General features: G+C 48.9%; 2 non-coding genes across 2 annotated transcripts; both read left to right on the top strand.

Moving 5' to 3' along the window:
* The first annotated feature begins 15494 nt into the window (after nt 1-15494).
* On the top strand, nt 15495-15566 carry TRNAC-GCA (transfer RNA cysteine (anticodon GCA)). Its single transcript has one exon. It is a non-coding gene; the product is annotated as a tRNA-Cys (tRNA).
* Nucleotides 15567-17558: 1992 nt separating this feature from the next.
* TRNAC-GCA (transfer RNA cysteine (anticodon GCA)) lies at nt 17559-17630 on the top strand. Its single transcript has one exon. It is a non-coding gene; the product is annotated as a tRNA-Cys (tRNA).
* Nucleotides 17631-18748: the final 1118 nt, after the last annotated feature.

The following is an 18748-nucleotide window of genomic DNA, read 5'->3' as shown; positions in this document are numbered from 1 at the left end:
AGCACCTGGCTCCTGGCTTCAGATTAGCGCAGCACGCCAGCCATGGCAGCTATCTGGGGAATGAACCAATGGAAGGAAGACCTTTCTCCCTGTCTCTCTCTCTCACTAACTCTACCTGTCAAATAAATTTAAAAAAAAAAAAAAGAACCTATACCATGCCTCAACAGCCACAGTCACAGCCTAGGCCACCGATGCAACATCACAGATGAGGATCAGAGCTGAAGAAACTGCACAAAGACCACCTACTGAGCCCACCTAGAATCAACTCAGAACCCACACAGGGAAAAGATTCTGCCTCAAAAATCTCCATCAGATTGAAAAGGTGATTGTTGTACTGGATGCAGAGATATTAACATATAAAATATTATAAACATGGGCTGGTGCTGCGGCTCACTAGGCTAATCCTCTGCCTGCGGCACTAGCACCCCAGGTTCTAGCCCCAGTCGGGGCGCCGGATTCTGTCCCGGTTGCCCCTCTTCCAGGCCAGCTCTCTGCTGTGGCCAGGGAGTACAGTGGAGGATGGCCCAAGTGCCTGGGCCCTGCACCTGCATGGGAGACCAGGAGAAGCACCTGGCTCCTGGCTTCGGATCAGTGCGGTGCGCCGGCCGTAGCGGCCATTTGGGGGGTGAACCAATGGAAGGAAGACCTTTCTCTCTGCCTAACTCTGCCATCGGAAAAAATAATACTATAAACATGAAAAAGCAAAGTGATGTGACACCCCCAAGGCAGTATAATATTCTCCAGTTATAAGCAGCAAAGAAAAGGAAATTCAAGAAAAGCCTGTAAGGGAATTGAAAATGGTGGTCTTTTTTTTTTTTTTTTAAGATTTACTTATCTATTTGAAAGGCACAGTTACAGAGAAGCAGAGGCAGACAGAGAGAGAGGTCTTCCATCCGCTGGTTCACTCCCCTGGTTGCAATGACCAGAGCTGCGCCAATCCGAAGCCAGGAGCCAGGAGCCAGGAGCTTCCTCCAGGTCTCCCACACCAGTGCAGGGGCCCAAGCACTTGGGCCATCTTCTACTGCCTTCCCAGGCCATAGCAGGGAGCTGGGTGGGAAGTGGAGCAGCCAGGACTTGAACCATCTGCCCATATGCAATGCCAGCACTGTAGGCAGCGGCTTCACCTGCTACGCCACAGCACCAGCCCCAAAATGGTGGTCTTAAAGAAGCTCATTGAGAGCCCAGCGCTGTGGCATAGCGGGTAAGGCTGCCTCCTGCAGTGCCATACGGGCACTGGTTCTAGTCCCGGCTGCTCCTCTTCTGATCTGGCTCTCTGCTATGGCCTGGGAAAGCAGCAGAGGATGGCCCAAGTGCTTGGGCCCCTGCCCCCATGTGGGAGACCCGGAAGAAGCTCCTGGCTCCTGGCTTCAGCCTGGCCAAGCCCCAGCTGTTACGGCCATTTGAGGAGCGAAGCAGTAGATAGAGGATCTGTCTCTCTCTCTCTCTCTCTCTCTCTCTCTCTTTCATTCTCTCTCATTCTCCCTCTCCCTCTGTAACTCTTTCAAATAAATAAATACGTGTTTAAAAAAAAAAAAAAAAACAGGGGCCAGCGCCATGGCGCAGTAGGTTAATCCTCCGCCTGTGGCGCTGGTTCTAGTCCCGGCTGCTCCTCTTCCAGTCTAGCTCTCTGCTGTGGCCCGGGAGGGCAGTGGAGGATGGCCCAAGTGCTTGGGCCCTGCACCTGCATGGGAGACCAGGAAAAGCACCTGGCTCCTGCCTTTGGATCAGCGCGGTGCACCGGTCACAGCGCGCTGGCCGCGGCAGCCATTGGAGGGTGAACCAACGGCAAAGGAAGACCTTTCTCTCTCTCTCTCTCTCTCTCAATGTCCACTCTGCCTGTCAAAAAAAAAAAAAAAGACAAGTATTTTGAACTAACCTATTCAGAAGGGGAAAAAAAGAGTGAAAAAGAGCAAACAAAGCCTGCTGATACTACAGGACAACATTAAGTGAACAAATATTTGCATTATGGGTGTTCCGGATGGAGATGAAATGGAGAAAGCACTTTTAACAAAATAAGAGCTGAAAACTTCTGAGGTCCTGGGAGAGCTAAGGACATTCAGATCCGTGAAGTTCAAAGAACCCCAGCTAGACACATCTCAAGGACTGTTCTCCAAGGTACATTATAACGAAGCTGTCAAAAGTGAAAGACAAAAGAAGTCCAAAGTCAGCAAGAGGAAAATGTCCAGGTCACAATGAATTCACGAGAATCCCTAATATACTAACCTCAAACTTCTCAACAGGACAGGAGAGACTGGGATGATAGTCTACCTGGCAAAGCAGTTCTTTAGAAATCAAGGAAAGATAAAGTCTTTGTACCTCCATGTGGCAGACACATCATAAAACTGAGAAAATTCATCACCGTGAGACCAGCTCCACAAGAAATACATAAAGGACTCTAATGCAGCACAGAAACACAAAGGGCCAATAGGCACTATTTTGAACAACTATATTCCAACACACTGGAAAACATAGAAATAAATTTATATGTACCAAAATTGAGCCATGAAGACAGAAAACTGGAATAGATTAATAATGCAGAGTGAGACTGAACCAATAATCAAAAGCCACTCAACAAAGGAAAGCCCAGGACCAGACGGCTTCTCTGCTGAAGTCACTGAACTTTTATGGGAGAAATAACATTAGTTCTTCTCAAACTATTCCAAAGAATTGAAAGAGAGGAAAACTTGGGGCCCGCGCCACGGCGCAGTGGTGCGGTAGGTTAATCCTCTGCCTGTGGCGCCGGCATCCCATATGGGCGCCGGTTCAAGTCTCAGCTGCTTCTCTTCCAATCCAGCTCTCTGCTGTGGCCTGGGAAAGCAGTAAAAGATGGCCCAAGTGCTTGGCTCTCTGAGCCCACATGGAAGACCAGGAAGAAGCACCTGGCTCCTGGCTTCGGATCGGCACAGCTCCAGCCATTACACCATTTAGGGAGTGAACCAACAGAAGGAAGACCTTTCTCTCTGTCTCTCCCTCTCACTGTCTGTAACTCTACCTGGTAAATAAATAAATAAAATCTAAAATAAATAAATTATAAAGAAAGAGAGGAAAACTTTCTACATGCATTCTATGAGGACAGAGTTATCTTGATTCCCAAACCAAAGACACAACAACAAAACTACAAACCGATGTCTCTGATCATAGATGCAAAAATTCTCAACAAAATATTGGCAAATCAACACATTAGAAACAACATATCCAAAAGACCATTCATTGTGATCAAGTATAATTTATATTAGGGATACAGGGATGATTCAATATATACAAATCAATAAATATCACATTAACATAATAAAAGATAAGAACAATGTGATCATCTCTATAGATGCAGAAAAGGCATTTGATAAAATTCAACATCAATTTATAATACAAACTTTAAATAAAATTTATATACGACAAACTCACAGCCAACATCCTATTGAATGGGGAAAAGCTGAAAATATTTCCCCTAAGATATAGGACCAGATAAAGATGTCCACTTTCACTGCTGTTTTCTATATAATACTTGAAGTTTTAGCCAAAGTCATTAGGGAAGGGAGTAAAAGGCATACAATTAGGAAAAAACATCAAATTATCCCTGACTACAGATGACATGAGTCTTTAGAGAGAAAAACCTAAAGACTCCATCAAGAGACCATTGGAATTGATAAAAGAATTATTAAAGTCACAGGATACAAAATCAATAAAACAAAATCTGTAGCATCTTAATACATCAATAACAAACTCACTGAGAAAGAAGTTATAAGAGCAGGGGCCAGCGCTGTGGCGCAGTTGGTTAACGCCCTGGCCTGAAGCACCGGCATTCCATATGGGTACCTGTTCAAGACCCAGCTGCTGCACTTCTAATCCAGCTCTCTGCTGTGGCCTGGGAAAGCAGTGGAAGATGGCCCAAGTCCTTGGGCCCCTGCTCCTGCATAGGAGACCTGGAAGAAGCTCCTGGCTCCTGGCTTCAGATCGGTGCAGCTCCGGCCATTGCAGCCAATTAGGGAGTGAACCAGCAGATGGAAGACTCTCTCTCTCTCTGTGTAACTCTGACTTTCAAATAAATAAATAAATCTTTAAAAAAAAGTTATAAGGGCAATCCCATTCACAGTAGCTACAAAAATAACTTGGAATAAATTTCACTAAGAATGTAAACGATCTTTATAATGAAAACAACAAAATACTAATGAAAGAAATACAAGACACACAAAAAATAATTGGAAGATTTCCTAAGTTCATAGACTGGAAGAATTAATGTTAAAATGTTCACATTCCCCAAAATGATTTACAGATTTAATGGGATCCCCATCTCAGGTTCAAGCAAAATGTAATCTCCCTCTCTTTATAACTGACTTTCAAATAAATTAATAAATTTTTGGTGGGGGGGGGGGAAGAGTCATCAATACCAATGACATTCTTGAGAGAATGAGACAAAATTAACAGGAGGAGATGATTATCAGTAATAACCTTGAACATAAAGTAACCGGTGGCCTGAAGGGCGAATTTGGGACCAGGGCTCAGAGGAGGGACCGCGGCCCAGGGGCCGCCAAGGTGGATACAGATGGCTCAGCCTCCACCCAGGGCGAAGGACGAAGTGAAGAGAAGGGCGGACAGCCCCCGACCCGGGACAGGAGAGGCCACCTAGGCCCTGGAAGAGAAGGAACAGATCCCGCCACGCAAGGAAGGGGAGACGCGTGACCCGCAGGCCGGGGAAGACGCTGGTGCCCTGAGCCCAGGGAGCAGCCAGAGAGCCTTGCCTCCGCACAAGAAGAACCAGCCCTGCCGTGTCTCCCCCTTGGACTGCTCTCCGCCTCCCCCAAGCTGTGTTTCCCCCTCCAACGGCGCCGTCTCAGTCTGCAGTTCTTCCTCTATATGGAGACCCTCCTCACTGCTGCTCCTTCCGGGACGGTTTAGCCCCAGCCCTCACCTCCTCCAGCTGCACCTGACGCAAGCTCTTTTCCTCCCAGAAGGTATCCGTGGGTTCCTTCTTCTGCTCTGTGGCTTCCCCTGCCACTGAAGATCTCAGGTTCAAGGCAAAATCAAACTCCTTAGAATGTCATGTTCTTTTTTTTTTTTTTTAAGATTTATTTTATTTATTTGAAAGACAGAGTTACAGAGAGAGGTAGAGGCAGAGAGAGAGAGGTCTTCCAACGCTGGTTCACTCCCCAGATGGCTGCAACGGCCGGAGCTGCACCGATTCGAAGCCAGGAGCCAGGAGCTTCTTCCAAGTCTCCCATGTGGATGCAGGGCCCAAGGACTTGGGCCATCTTCCATTGCTTTCTCAGGCCACAGCAAAGAGCTGGATGGGAAGTGGAGCAGCCAGGACTAGAACCGGCGGCCATATGGGATGCCAGCGCATCAGGCAGGGCTTTAACCCAATTGGGTCACAGCACCGGCCCCAGAATGTCATGTTCTGTAGTAGAACTTTGTATGTTTCATACACTTTCCACTTGAAAAAAACAAATAAAAGAGGCTAACTGGACAAAGGCCCAACTGTATTCTGTCTATGAGCCATCCTGGGCTGGCATTGTGGCATGGCAGGTAAAGCCACTGCCTGCTAACCAGCATACTATATGGTCACAGGGTTGGTGTCCCGGCTGCTCCACTGCCTATCCAGCTCCCTGCTAATGGCCTGGGAAAAGCAGCAGAAGATGGCTCAAGTGTTTGGGCCTCTGCACCCACGTGGGAGACTGGGCTGAAGCTCCTGGCTTCAACCTGGCCCAGCTTTGGCCATTGCAGCAATCTGGCAAGTGAGCCATTGGATGAAAGATTTTTCTCTCTCCATCTCTCCCTCTCTCTATAACACCAACTTTCTTTTTTTAATGAGTTGGATTTTCCTTACCTTATTTTTTTAAAGATTTATTTATTTATTTGCAAGTAGGAATTAGAGAGAGAGAGAGAGGGACTTCCATCTGATAGTTCACTCCCCAATTGGCCACAACAGCCAGAGCTGCATCAATCCGAAGCCAGGAGCCAGGAGCTTCTTCCAGGTCCCCTCCCCCACATGGGTGCAGGGGCCCAAGGACTTGGGCCATCTTCTATTGCTTTCCCAGGCCATAGCAGAGAGCTGGATTGGAACTGGAGCAGCCGGGACTTGAACCATCTGCCCATAAGGGATGCTGGCGCTTCAGGTCAAGTGTCAATCCATTGTGCTTATTTTGGTGCTAAAATTTTTGCAACCTATGCATAGTATTTTCTTTTTTTAAGAATTTTTATTTGGGGACCAGCATTGTGGCGTAGCACGTAAGGCTGCTACCTGCAATATTGGCATCCCATATGGGCACTGGTTGGTGTCCCGGCTGCTCTATTTTCTATCCAGCTCCTTGCTGCTGGCCTGGGAAAAGCAGCAAAAGATGGCCCAAGAGCTTGGGCTCCTGCCACCGATGCGGGAGACCCGGAAGAAGCTCCTAGCTCCCGGCTTTGGTCTGGCTCAGTGCTGGCCTTAGTAGCCATCTGGGGAGTGAGCCTATGGCTGGAAGACCTCTCTGACTCTCCTTGTCTCTCTCTGTAATTCTGACTTCTAAATAAATACATAACCCATTTAAAAAAAAAAAGAATATTTATTTTTATTTTTTAATGGAAAGAAGGGCAGAGACAGAGATCTTTCATTTTCACTCCCCAAGTACCTACAACACCCAAGTCTCTTCCAGGCCAAAACCAGGAGCAAGGAATTTTGTCCTGTTCTCTCTGATGGATGGCAGGGACACAGTACTGAGCCATCACCTGCTGCCTCCCAGAGTGCGCTTAAGGAAGCCGGAACCGGAGGTAGAGCTGGCACTCAGACCATGGCACTGTGATATGGGACACACGTATCCCAGCAGGGGTCTCAACTCCTGGGCCAAATGACTGCCCCTGTCTTTTTCTCAATATGCATTTTCCATGAACTTTTGAAGACCTTCCTGGATTTTTAGCTCTAAAGCAAGAGATAGACTCACCACAGTAACAGGAGGGAACTTCGGCACCCTGCTTTCATCAGTGAGGAGATCAAGCAGACCGAAAATCAATAAAACTGGAGGTAAACAATACTACAGACCGAGCTGCACTCTCTTTTGTAACTCCACAGGAGTACCGCACACCGCCTACTTACGTAACTCACAGTCCTGGGGTTTCCAGGGCATGGTGCTCGCTTTGGCGCCCTTCTTGTAAGAGTCTGCGCTATATCGCGTCACAGCAGGTAGCAAAGGTGGGGGCACACGCAGGGGTCCAGTCAGCACTTGACTCAGGAAGAGAGGGGACTGGGGCCCCACAATTGCCTTCAAGGATACACCCCCAGTGACCTAAAAATGTCCCCATTAGGCTCCACCTCTTAAAGGGCCTCAGCACTTTCCAAAACCATGACTGTAGGGACCAGGCCTGTAATCACAGAGATTTCGGGGACCCTCACATCATATACAAACCACAGTATTCCATCCCTGGCCCCCAAGTGCTTACAGCCATATCCCAGTGCAAAACACATTCATCCCATCCCCCGTAATCGAGCACTCTTAACTGTCCAAATATTGCTTCATTTCTTACTTTTTTATTCATTTTTATTTAAAGAAAGAGATACTTGGGGAGGAGATAGAGAAATCTCCTATCCCAATGGCCACAACAGCCAAGTCTGGACCAGGCCAAAGCCAGGAGCCAGGAGCTTCCTCCAGGTCTCACACATGGGTGCAGGGGCCCAAGCACTTGGGCCATCTGCTGCTGCTTTCCTAGGTGCATTAGCAGGGAGCTGGATTGGAAGTGGAGCAGCCAGGACTCAAACTGGTGTCCATGTGAGTGTCACAGGTGACCGCTTTTACCCACTACGCCACAATGCTGCCCCTCCTCCTAATATCGCTTTAAAATTCAAAGTCCAAAAATCCCATCTGAGACTGAAGGCATACTTATTCAGCTGTCAGTCCCTTTAGAATAAAGAAATAAGTTACAGGGTCAGCGCTGTGGTGTGGAAGGCTAAGCCTCTGCCCGCAGTGCCGGCATCCCATATGGGCACTGATTCGAGTCCTGGCTGCTCCAGGTCCCTGGTCCAGCTTACTGCTAATAGGTTTGGAAAGCAGCAGAAGATAGCCTAAGTACATGGGCCCCCTGCACCCACATGAGACACCCAGAAGAAACTCCTGGCTCCCGTCTGGCCCAGCCCTGGTCATTGTGGTCATTTGGGAAGTGAACAAATGGACGGAAGATTTTTCTTTTCTCCATTTCTTTTCTTTTTTTTTTTTCTTTCTTTCTTCTTTCTTCTGTCTCTCTCTCCTCTCTCTGTATCTTTGCCTTTCAAATAAATACATAACTTTTAAAAAATGTACATACATCTAAGACAATGGTGGAACGGGCACAGGGGAAACATTCCTATTTCACAAAAAAGAAAGAAACAAGTAGGAAAGAAGAATCAACCCAAAGCAAGAGCAAAACCCTGAAGGGCAAACTATTAAAGCTCCAAGTCCCACACCGTGGGCATGCTTCAGTGGGGGGTGGGTCCTTAAGGGCTTGGGCAGCCCCACCCGTAGCTCATTGCCAGGAGCTGCCACCTTGGTGCTGTCTCAGGCCCACTTTGCTCCCTCCCTGCTGCCTCTCCCAGCAGGCACTGCAGATGCTGTTCTCTACCTCCCTTGGGTCTCCACCTGGGCGTTCCTTCCACAACTTTCTTTCTTTTTCTTTTTTTGGACAGGCAGAGTGGACAGTAGAGGGAGACAGAGAGAAAGGTCTTCCTTTTTGCTGTTGGTTCACCCTCCAATGGCCGCCGCGGTAGGCGCGCTGCGGCTGGCGCACCGTGCTGTTCCGATGGCAGGAGCCAGGGGCTTATCCTGGTCTCCCATGGGGTGCAGCACCCAAGCACTTGGGCCATCCTCCACTGCACTCCCTGGCCACAGCAGAAAGCTGGCCTGAAAGAGGGGCAACCAGGACAGGATCGGTGCCCCGACCGGGACTAGAACCCGGTGTGCCAGCGCCGCAAGGCGGAGGATTAGCCTGTTAAGCCACGGCGTCGGCCCCACAACTTTCTTTAGTAGGTATCACCCCATCAGGGGCCCCAGGCAGGACCCTGACCCTGCAACACAGCTTCTCCTGCTCTCCCAGACCCTCCTTTGGGTCTCGGAAGCCGCCAGGAGCCCATGACTCCTGCATTCTGAAGGTGAACAAAATCAGCAGCGACTCCAATGCCAAGGTCTGTTTCCAGCAGGAGCTGCAGCCGGGCCTGCAGCCTCAGCGCACGCCCCCGGCAGGCGGGAATCTCAGGGCGATCCTGAACACCAGGGTGATAGGCTCCTCCCGGAATCAGCTCTTTCCTGGAAGACTTCTGAGACGCCCTCAAGGCGTCTTCCCTATTTGTCCCGATGCAAAGCACATGGCTGCTTCCGCATGAAAATCTCTTTAGCAAGTGGTCACTCAGTAGCGCCCTCCTGGCTCTAACAAACATGGTTTTCTGATAGGCTGTGAATTTCCTAAATCTTTCCACTTTTTTTCTGTTTGGTCATTGCATACTGAATAAAAGCAGCCAGGGGCCATGCTGTGGTCTACTAGGTTATGCCTCCGCCTGCAGTGCTGTCATCCAATACGGCACCAGTTCAAGTCCCAGCTGCTCCACTTACCATCTAGCTCCATGCTAATGGTCTGGGAAAACAGCGGATGATGTCCCAAGTGCTTGGGCCCCTGCACCCATGTGGGAGACCCAGAAGAAGCTCCGGGCTCCTGGCTTCTTCAATCTGGCCCAGCTGCGGCCTTTGCAGCCATTTGGAGAGTGAGCCAGCAGACTGAAGGCCTCTCTCTCTCTGTCTCTCCCTCTCTCTGTCTGTAACTCTGCCTCTCAAATAAATACATCTTAAAAAAAAAAAAAAAAAGCTGGCACCGCGGCTCACTAGGCTAATCCTCCACCTTGCGGCGCCGGCACACTGGGTTCTAGTCCCGGTCGGGGCACCGATCCTGTCCCGGTTGTCCCTCTTCCAGGCTAGCTCTATGCTGTGGCCCCAGAGGGCAGTGGAGGATGGCCCAAGTGCTTGGGCCCTGCACCCCATGGGAGACCAGGAGAAGCACCTGGCTCCTGCCATCGGATCAGCGCGGTGCACCGGCCGCAGCGCGCCTACCGTGGTGGCCACTGGAGGGTGAACCAACGGCAAAAGGAAGACCTTTCTCTCTGTCTCTCTCTCACTGTCCACTCTGCCTGTCAAAAATTAAAAAAAAAAAAAAAAGCGACTGAAATACCTATGCCAAACAAGCCTTTAAGTTCGGTTTTCCACAAAGTCTTCAGGCATGGACACAGAGCATTCAGGTTCTTGGTCACAGTGTAACAAGGGAGGTTTTTAGGACCCTCAGTTCCAGCTGAAACCTCACTAGCACAACCTACACAGTCCACAGTTCTATCAGCATTCTGGTCTTTTTCTGAGCCCTCATGATGCTCCACTTACAACATTCTAGGCTTTTCCTAGCCTGCTCCTCCAAACTCTTTCAACCTCTTTCTGTAAACCAGTTCCAAAGGCTCCTCCACATCTCCAGATATAATTATAGTAGTGACCCCATTCCTCTGTATCAATTTTTGGCATCACTATAATCAAACGCTTAACACAGGTGTAAGGAGCAGAAATTAAACAGCTTCACCATTATATTAACAAGAAGTAAGCAAGAGCTAAGCTGACTGCAGGAGATCTGCATGGACCAGATAAGAACCATCTATGGCCCGCACACACACTCCTTGGGAGCTTATCCGCCCTACGCTGACCACCAAGCGTATATAAACTGCAGACCAAAGAGGCCCAGAGAGACTCTCTGAACAGACTCTCTTGAGAGTGACAGAGTAAAAGCTCCGGGTTGACCCATTGGGTTCACCCATTCTTCTCTGACCAAAATAGAATAAAATAGAAATCAACAACAAGAACTATGAAAATTATATATATACATGGAAATTAAATATGCTTATGGATGACCAATAGGTAAACAAATAAATTGAAAGAAAAACTTAAAAATTCTTTGAAACAAGTGAAACTACAAACAGTACACATCAACACCTGTGGGATACTTATAGCAATAAACAACTACATCAAAAAGCAGCAAGGTGGGGCTGGCACTGTGGCGTAGGAGGTAAAGCCACTGCCTGCAGTGCCAGCATCCCAGATGGGCACCGGTTCTAGTCCCGGCTGCTCCACTTCTGATCCAGCTCACTGCTGTGGGAAAGCAGGAAAAGATGGCCCAAATCTTGGGCCCCTGTACCTGCATGGGAGACCCAGAAGAAGCTCCTGGCTCCTGGCTTCAGATCAGCACAGCTCTGGCCATTGAGACTACTTGGGGAGTGAACCAACAGATGGAAGACACCTCTACCTCTCTCTCCCTCTCCCTCTCCCTCTCCCTCTCCCTCTCCCTCTCCCTCTGCTTCTCTGTAATTGTCTTTCAAATAAATAAATAAATCTTTTTAAAAAAAAGTAGAAAGTTTCCAAATAAACAGCCCAACAATATAACTCAAGGAGCCAGGAAAGCAAGAATGAATCAAACCCAAACTTAGTAGAAGGGAAGAAGTAATAAAGATTAGAGCAGAAATAAACCAAATTGGGACCAAAACAGCATGCAGGGGCAGGCATTAGGCATAGGGGTTAAGAAGCCACTTAGGAGGTCCGCATCCCACGTCAGAGTGCCTGGGTTCAAGTCCTGGCTCTGCTTCCAGTTCCAGCTTCCTGCTATTGCACACCCCAGGTGACAGCAGCTGACCATTCAAATACTTGGGTCCCTGCCACCCATTTGAGAGACGCAGATTGAGCTTCAGGCTCCTGGCTTCTATCTGGCCCATCCCCAGCTGTTGCAGGCATTTGGGGAGTGAACCAGCAGATTGGAAATCTCTCTCTCCCTTTCAAATAAAAGAAACTAAACAAAACATTTTCCAGAAAGATTATACACCGTGATAACACGGATTTAGTACAATGATGCAAAGATGCTCCAATGCACATAAATCCATAAATGTGATACATCGGCAGAGTAAAGGACAAAAACCATAAGATTATCTCAATGGACAAAAAAACACATTTGATACAGACCAACATTCATGCACGATAACTTTTTATAATAAACTTCTTTTCATTCCATTTTTTCGTGAACTTTTAAAAAAACTTTTATTTATTTGAAGGGCAAAGTTACAGAGAGACAAAGAAAGATCTTCCATCCACTGGTTCACTCTGCAAATGGCTGCAACAGCCAAAGCCAGGAGCCTGGAAGTCCATCTACGTCTCTCATGTGTGTGGCAGGGGCCCAAGCACCTGGGCCATCTTCCACTGCTTTCCCAAGGAGCTGGATCAGAAGAAGAGCAGCTGGTACTCAAACCAGTGCTCATATGGGATGCTGGCATGTACCACAATGCTGGGCCCTAAAAGTAACTCACAAAAATCAGTTATTGGAAGAACATACTTCAATACCATTAAGGCCACATATGACAAACTCTGTACAGATATCATCGTACTGAATGAGGAAAAATTAAAGCATTTCCTTTAAGACTTGGAACAAAACTAGGATGCCTACTTTCATCACTTGTATTAGCATGGTACTGGAAGTCCTAGCCAGCGCAATTGACAAAGGAAACAAATACAGGGCATCCAAGAACATATATATATATATATATATATATATATATATATATATATATGGTTTGTGGCATAGTGGGTTAAGCCCCTGCCTGTGACGCCAGCATCCCACATGGACACTAGTTGAAGTCCTGGCTGCTCCACTTCCAATCCAACTCCCTGCTAATGCATCTGGGAAAGCAGCAGAATATGGCCCAAGTGCTTGGGCCCCTGCACCCACATGAGAGACCCAGAAGAAGCTCCTGGCTCCTGGCTTTAATCTGGTCCAGCCCTGGCCATTGCAGCCATTTGAGGTATGAACAAGCAGCTGAAAGATCTCTCTCTTTCTTCCTCTCTCCTCTCCCCCCCCCCACTTCCTTCTAACTCTGCTTTTCTATCAATCAATAAATCCTTTTTTGAAATCAATATACAAAAATCAGTATTATTTCTATATATTCACAGTTAACAAGCAGAAAAATAAATCAAGAAAACATCGCATTTATAATAGCTACAAACATGTATTTAGGTAGGGGTACAGGCATTGTGGAACAGCAGGTTATGCCACCACTTGGGATACCCACATTGGAACGCCTGGTTTGAGTCCCGGCTACTCCACACTTCCAATCCAACCTCTTGCGAATGCACCTGTGAGGCAGCAGATGATGGCCTAAGTGACTTGGTTCCAACAGCCCACATGCAAGACCCAGACGGAGTTCCTTGCTCCTGGCCTCAGCCTGACTGCCCCAGCTGTTGCAGGCTTTTGGAGAGTGAACTAGTGGATGGAAGACACTACTCTTTTTCTGTCTCTCCATCCCTGGGTGTCACTCTGCCTTTCAAATAAATAAAATCTTTTTTTTTTTTTTTTTTTTTTTGACAGGCAGAGTGGACAGTGAGAGAGAGAGAGACTTCCTTTTTTGCCGTTGGTTCACCCTCCAATGGCCGCCGTGGCCGGCGCACTGTGTTGATTCGAAGCCAGGAGCCAGGTGCTTCTCCTGGTCTCCCATGGGGTGCAGGGCCCAAGCACTTGGGCCATCCTCCACTACACTTCCGGGCCACAGCAGAGAGCTGGACTGGAAGAGGGGCAACCGGGACAGAATCCGGTGCCCCGACTGGGACTAGAACCTGGGGTACCGGCGCCGCTAGGCAGAGGATTAGCCTATTGAGCCTCAGCACCGGCCTAAATAAAATCTTTTTAAAAATAAGAATATATATGAGAACATATTTAACTAAGGAAGTGAAAGAACTCTACAATAAAAATATAAAATACAGATGAAAGTGAAGATGACAAAATTAAAAAAAAAAATGGGATGACACCCCATGTTCATGGACTAGAAAATCAATACTGCTAAAATATCCATACTAACCAAAATGATTGATAGCCTCAATGCAATCATTATCAAAATATCAATGATATTCTTCACAGAAATAGAGAAAAAAATACTCAAATTTGAACTGAACTACTTGTTAAGGCTCTGAATAGCCAAAGCAATCTTAAATAAACAGAACAAAGCCAGAGACGTCACACTACCTGACTTCAAAACATTCTCCAAAACTACCAGAACACAAATGGTGTGGTGCCGGCATAAGAACAGACGCAGAGACCAATGGAGCAGTATAGAGAACCCAGAACAAATCCAGGTGTTTACAGCCAGCTGAGTGCTAACAGAGACACCCAGAACCCACACTGGACAAAGGACAGCCAGTTCAATACGTAGTGCCGAAAAAACTGGACATTCATTTGCAGAAGAACAAACTAGACCCTCCCTAAAATGAAGGCTGAGGCACAGGGGTGGGGAAGGGGCAGCTTTCAGGGGTCTTGAGCAGAGAAGCCACGGAGAGGGAGGGGTTGCGTCCCAGTGGTCCCCCCACCCTGGGCCGCTGGGCCCCTGAGGCCCTGCTCTCCAGCAGCCCCACTCTTTCAGATCACAGCCTGGGGGCTGGGCGTTTGCTGACGGAGGGGCCAGTGTGGAGGAAGGCTGGGACCCAGCGTCCCTGCAGGGCTGAGGCCAGGCAGGTGTCTGCCTTGGCCAGGTGTGTCCCAGGCTGAGGACCTGCAGGAGGGGCTGGCCTGTGAATGGGGAACCGTCCTTCTACACCGCCAATCGAGGGCCCCCGTGAGCCTGGGCTTGGAGCCCCAGAAACCAGCTTAGGTCCCACGTCTGCTTCTCCTGCTGCTGCGCCTGTGTGGGCTGCCCCTAGTGGGCGCACTCCCCAGCAGGCCAAGCAGGCCCTGGCGCTTTGGGAATGGGAATCAGCGAAGAACCAGCAGGGGTGAGAGACAGAGGATGTCACCCAACAAAACAGTTTGGGAGGTTGCAAGGGGGAGGAGGCTTAGGGAGGAAGGGAGGGCTGACCTGGGCGGGTTCTTGGGCCGGTCCTAGCCTGTCCAAGGCGAGACAGAGCAGGGCCTTCCCTGGGCTGCAGTATCCCAGGGTGTCAGGAAAGCTAGGGACGATGGTTATCTGAAGTTCTCCATGGATGGCTCTCACAGCCGGCGCCCTCACTGGGGGCTAAGGCGTTAGTAAAATGGTACCGTCTTCTCTGGGGCGCCATCTTAGGCTCTGGCCCCATTGCTATTTTGTACAAAAAGCTTCACTCCTACACCCAGCCTGGCTTACTAGAAGTCAGGTGACCAAATGGCCCAACCACAAGCCTCAGCTCCACCCCCGCCCTAATGGGATTCGCTGCTCCCACCGCCTTCCCTCTGCAAAGCTAAGACCTGTTCTCCCAGTCCAGGCCGCTGTTCTCTCCTGCATGGCCAGGCAGCCTGGCGGGTTCCCCCCACCTGACAATAAACCTTTTCCCTTACTCTGGTGTTCGGTGTGTTTTGTGAGGACCTATCAAAGGGGTTGGGTGCTGGAGCAGGAGGAGGAGCGAGCCAGTGACCTGGGCGTAGCAGAGAGGAGCTGGGCAGTGGAGGGTAAGCCCAGGAATCGCCACGGACAGCCGGGAAGAGGGTGTGTTGGCACTGAAAGGTGCTAATTAGATGCACCTGCTGCCACAGGGGGTATAGCTCAGGGGTAGAGCATTTGACTGCAGATCAAGAGGTCCCTGGTTCAAATCCAGGTGCCCCCTGCCAGCTCGTGGTGGCCCAGATTCTTGTCATCACCACAGCCTTTTGTTCTGTTTCCTTCCACTGCCTTCTGAAGCCAGCTCCCAGGGCTCACCTGTAACAGTGAAGGACACAGCAGATGGGAGGCCTGTCATCCACAAACCAGTGCCCAGAGCTCAACGAAGGCCCCGTTTGCAGGCAGTGTCTCTGAGGCTGCCCCCGTGTCACCTGGAGTCCTGTCTCCTCTCTTCCGCCTGTCACTTCCAGCACTGGTGGCGACCAGGATCCCAGGAGCTTAGCTTGGCTGCTTCCACTTCTGTTTCCGGACAGGGGGCAGTGTGTCCATGAAAATCCCCAATGCAGAAATGCGGCCCTTGCCGTGCTGTGTAGAATCCGCAGGTTCTGTCCAGAGAGCCCCCACCCCAGCAGACACACTGACCCGAAGTGACTGCACACTCAGAGAATCCCAGTCCAGCCCAGCCCACATCGTCCATCGTCAGGAGAGCCAGAACCTCTCCTCCCAGCGGTGTCTTCCTCCGCGTGTGCCTTCAGGGATGTGAAGTGGCCCCTGCAGGGCAGTACAGATACCACCAGCGACAGCCAGATTCCGAGAAAATGTGGTTGCTCGCGGCAATGCCTGTCCAGGTCACTGCAGGGCAATACTTCCCCACGCCACTGCGGCTGACTCCAATTTCTTCTGCAGCTATTATCTATTTAAAAGTCTAGGGGCTGGTACTATGGAACAGCAGGTTAAAGCTCCAGTCTGCAGTGTCAGCATCCCAGATGGGCGCCAGTTCGAGACCCGGCTGCTCCTCTTCCCATCCAGCTCTCTGCTATGGCCTGGGAAAGCAGTAGAAGATGGCCCAAGTCCTTGGATCCCTGCAACCGCGTGGAAGACCCAGATGAAGCTCCTGGCTTCGGACTGGTCCAGTCTTAGCCATTGTGACCACTTGAGGAGTGAACCAGTAGATGGAAGATCTCTCCTCTCTCTCTCTCTTTTGCTCCCCACTCTTTCAAATAAGGAAATAGACCTTTGGAAAAAAAAAACACTAAATAACAACTTCAAAGAATAACAACTGATACATGTATTAAAACATTACATGGTACCCATAAATATGTAAAATTTTTATATACCAGGTTTTTTTTTTTTTAATTTAAAAAAGAGTAAGAAAGAGCACCTGGAAATTTATAATAAGACAAAAGAAATTTAAAATTCAATAGGAGGGACATTAGCCTAGTGGTTAAGACAGTGATAAAGGTGCCTGCATCCCACAATAGAGTCATGGGTTTGAGTGTGAGCTCTAACTCCCAATTCTAGCTTCCTGGTGAGACAGATCCTGGGGGCAGTGGCGATGGTTTTCCCACATGGAAGACCTGGATTGAATTCTTGACTCCTGACTCCAGCTTCAGCCCAGCTTCAGCCCAGCTCCCTGGCAATTGCAGGCATTTTGGGAATGAACCAGTGTAGAGTAAACCAGTGGATGGGCCCTCTCTACTGCTCTCTCAAATTAAAAAATATATATAAATAAAATTTTTAATAAAAGGATTAAGAAAAACCTCATCTAGAAATTAGAATAGAAAGACAATGAGAATGATGACAAGAGAAAACATATTTAAAAACAGGAGGATTGATTTAGAATGCTCAATGTCCAGGGCAGCGACGGCACAGAGAGGAAAGCTGCTGCCTGCACCTATGGGTGCTGGTTTGTGTCTCAGTTCTTCCACTTCTGATCCAGCTCCCTCCTGATGGCCTGGGAAAACAGCAGAAGATGCCCCAAGTACTTGGCCCCTGCACCCATGTGGGAGACCCAGAAGAAGCTCAAGGTTTCAGATTGGCCCAGCTCCAACCTCTGTGGCCATTTTGGGAGTGAACCAGCAGATGGAAGATCTCTCTCTCTCTCTCTCTCTCTCTCTCTCTCTCTCTCTGAAACTTTACCTTCATCCATAAATAGCCACAGATGGGAAGAGGGTGTGTTGGCATTAAAAGGTGCTAATTAGATGCACCTGCTGCCACAGGGGGTATAGCTCAGGGGTAGAGCATTTGACTGCAGATCAAGAGGTCCCTGGTTCAAATCCAGGTGCCCCCTACCAGCTCCTGGTGGCTCATACTCTTGTCACCATGATGTTTTGTTGTGTTTGTGAGCAGTGTCTGTGAGGCCGCCCCCATGTCAGAGAGTTGAGTTTGATTCCTGGCTCTGGCTCCTGACACCAGCTAAAAATCAATTAAATAAGTAAATACAAACAGAAGAAAAGAATTTTGGTCTTGGACAAGCCTCAGTCTTCCCCATAATCCAACAGACACAGACACACTCTTCTTCATTGTCTCTCAACTCAGTATTCAGTGTTTGTATAATGATGAGTATTTGTACTATAGCCAAGCCTTATAGTATCCTCTGATTAGACGTTCCTTCATGTACAGTGTGTTTGTATTCATGATATGCTACATTTATTCATCTGAAAGGCAGAGTTAAAGAGAGGGAGGGTTGTCGGGGCACCGGATTCTGTCCCGGTTGCCCCTCTTCCAGGCCAGCTCTCTGCTGTGGCCCAGGAGTGCAGTGAAGGATGGCCCAAGTGCTTGGGCCCTGCACCCCATGGGAGACCAGGATAGGCACCTGGCTTCTGCCATCGGATCAGTGCGGTGCGCTGGCCACAGCGCGCCGGCCACGGCGGCCAATGGAGGGTGAACCCACAGCAAAGGAAGACCTTTCTCTCTGTCGCTCTCTCTCACTGTCCACTCTGCCTGTCAAAAAAAAAAAAAAAAAAAAAAAGAGAGAGAGAGGGAGACAGAGAGATCTTCCATCTGCTGGTTCACTCCGCAGATGGGCGCAATGGCAGAAGCCAGGAGCCAGGGGCTTCCTCCATGTCTCCCATATGGGTGCAGGGGCTGTTCTCCATTGCTTTCCTAGGCTCATAGCAGGGAGCTGTATCAGAAGCGGAGGAACAGGCGCCTATATGGGATGCCAGAGCTGCAGGTGATGGCTTGATCTGCAGCATCATAGCACCAGCCCACAGTTGCCACTTTAGGTGAATAATTTAGGGTAATGAGTGCACTCACATTGTTGTGCACCCATCACCACAGCCTACTCTCAGAACTTTTTCTTCTTCCAAAATGGAAACTATCCCAGCATTCTGTTTTCTGTCTGAGTTTGGCGAGTCAAGGAACCTCATGGAAGTTGAGCCATATAGTGGATGTCCTTGGTGGCTG

This window comes from Lepus europaeus, chromosome 1, assembly GCF_033115175.1.
Source record: "Lepus europaeus isolate LE1 chromosome 1, mLepTim1.pri, whole genome shotgun sequence".
Lineage (NCBI taxonomy): Eukaryota > Metazoa > Chordata > Mammalia > Lagomorpha > Leporidae > Lepus > Lepus europaeus.
The sequence above is the reverse complement of the archived record's forward strand: the minus strand, read 5'-3'. Positions and strand labels throughout refer to the sequence as shown.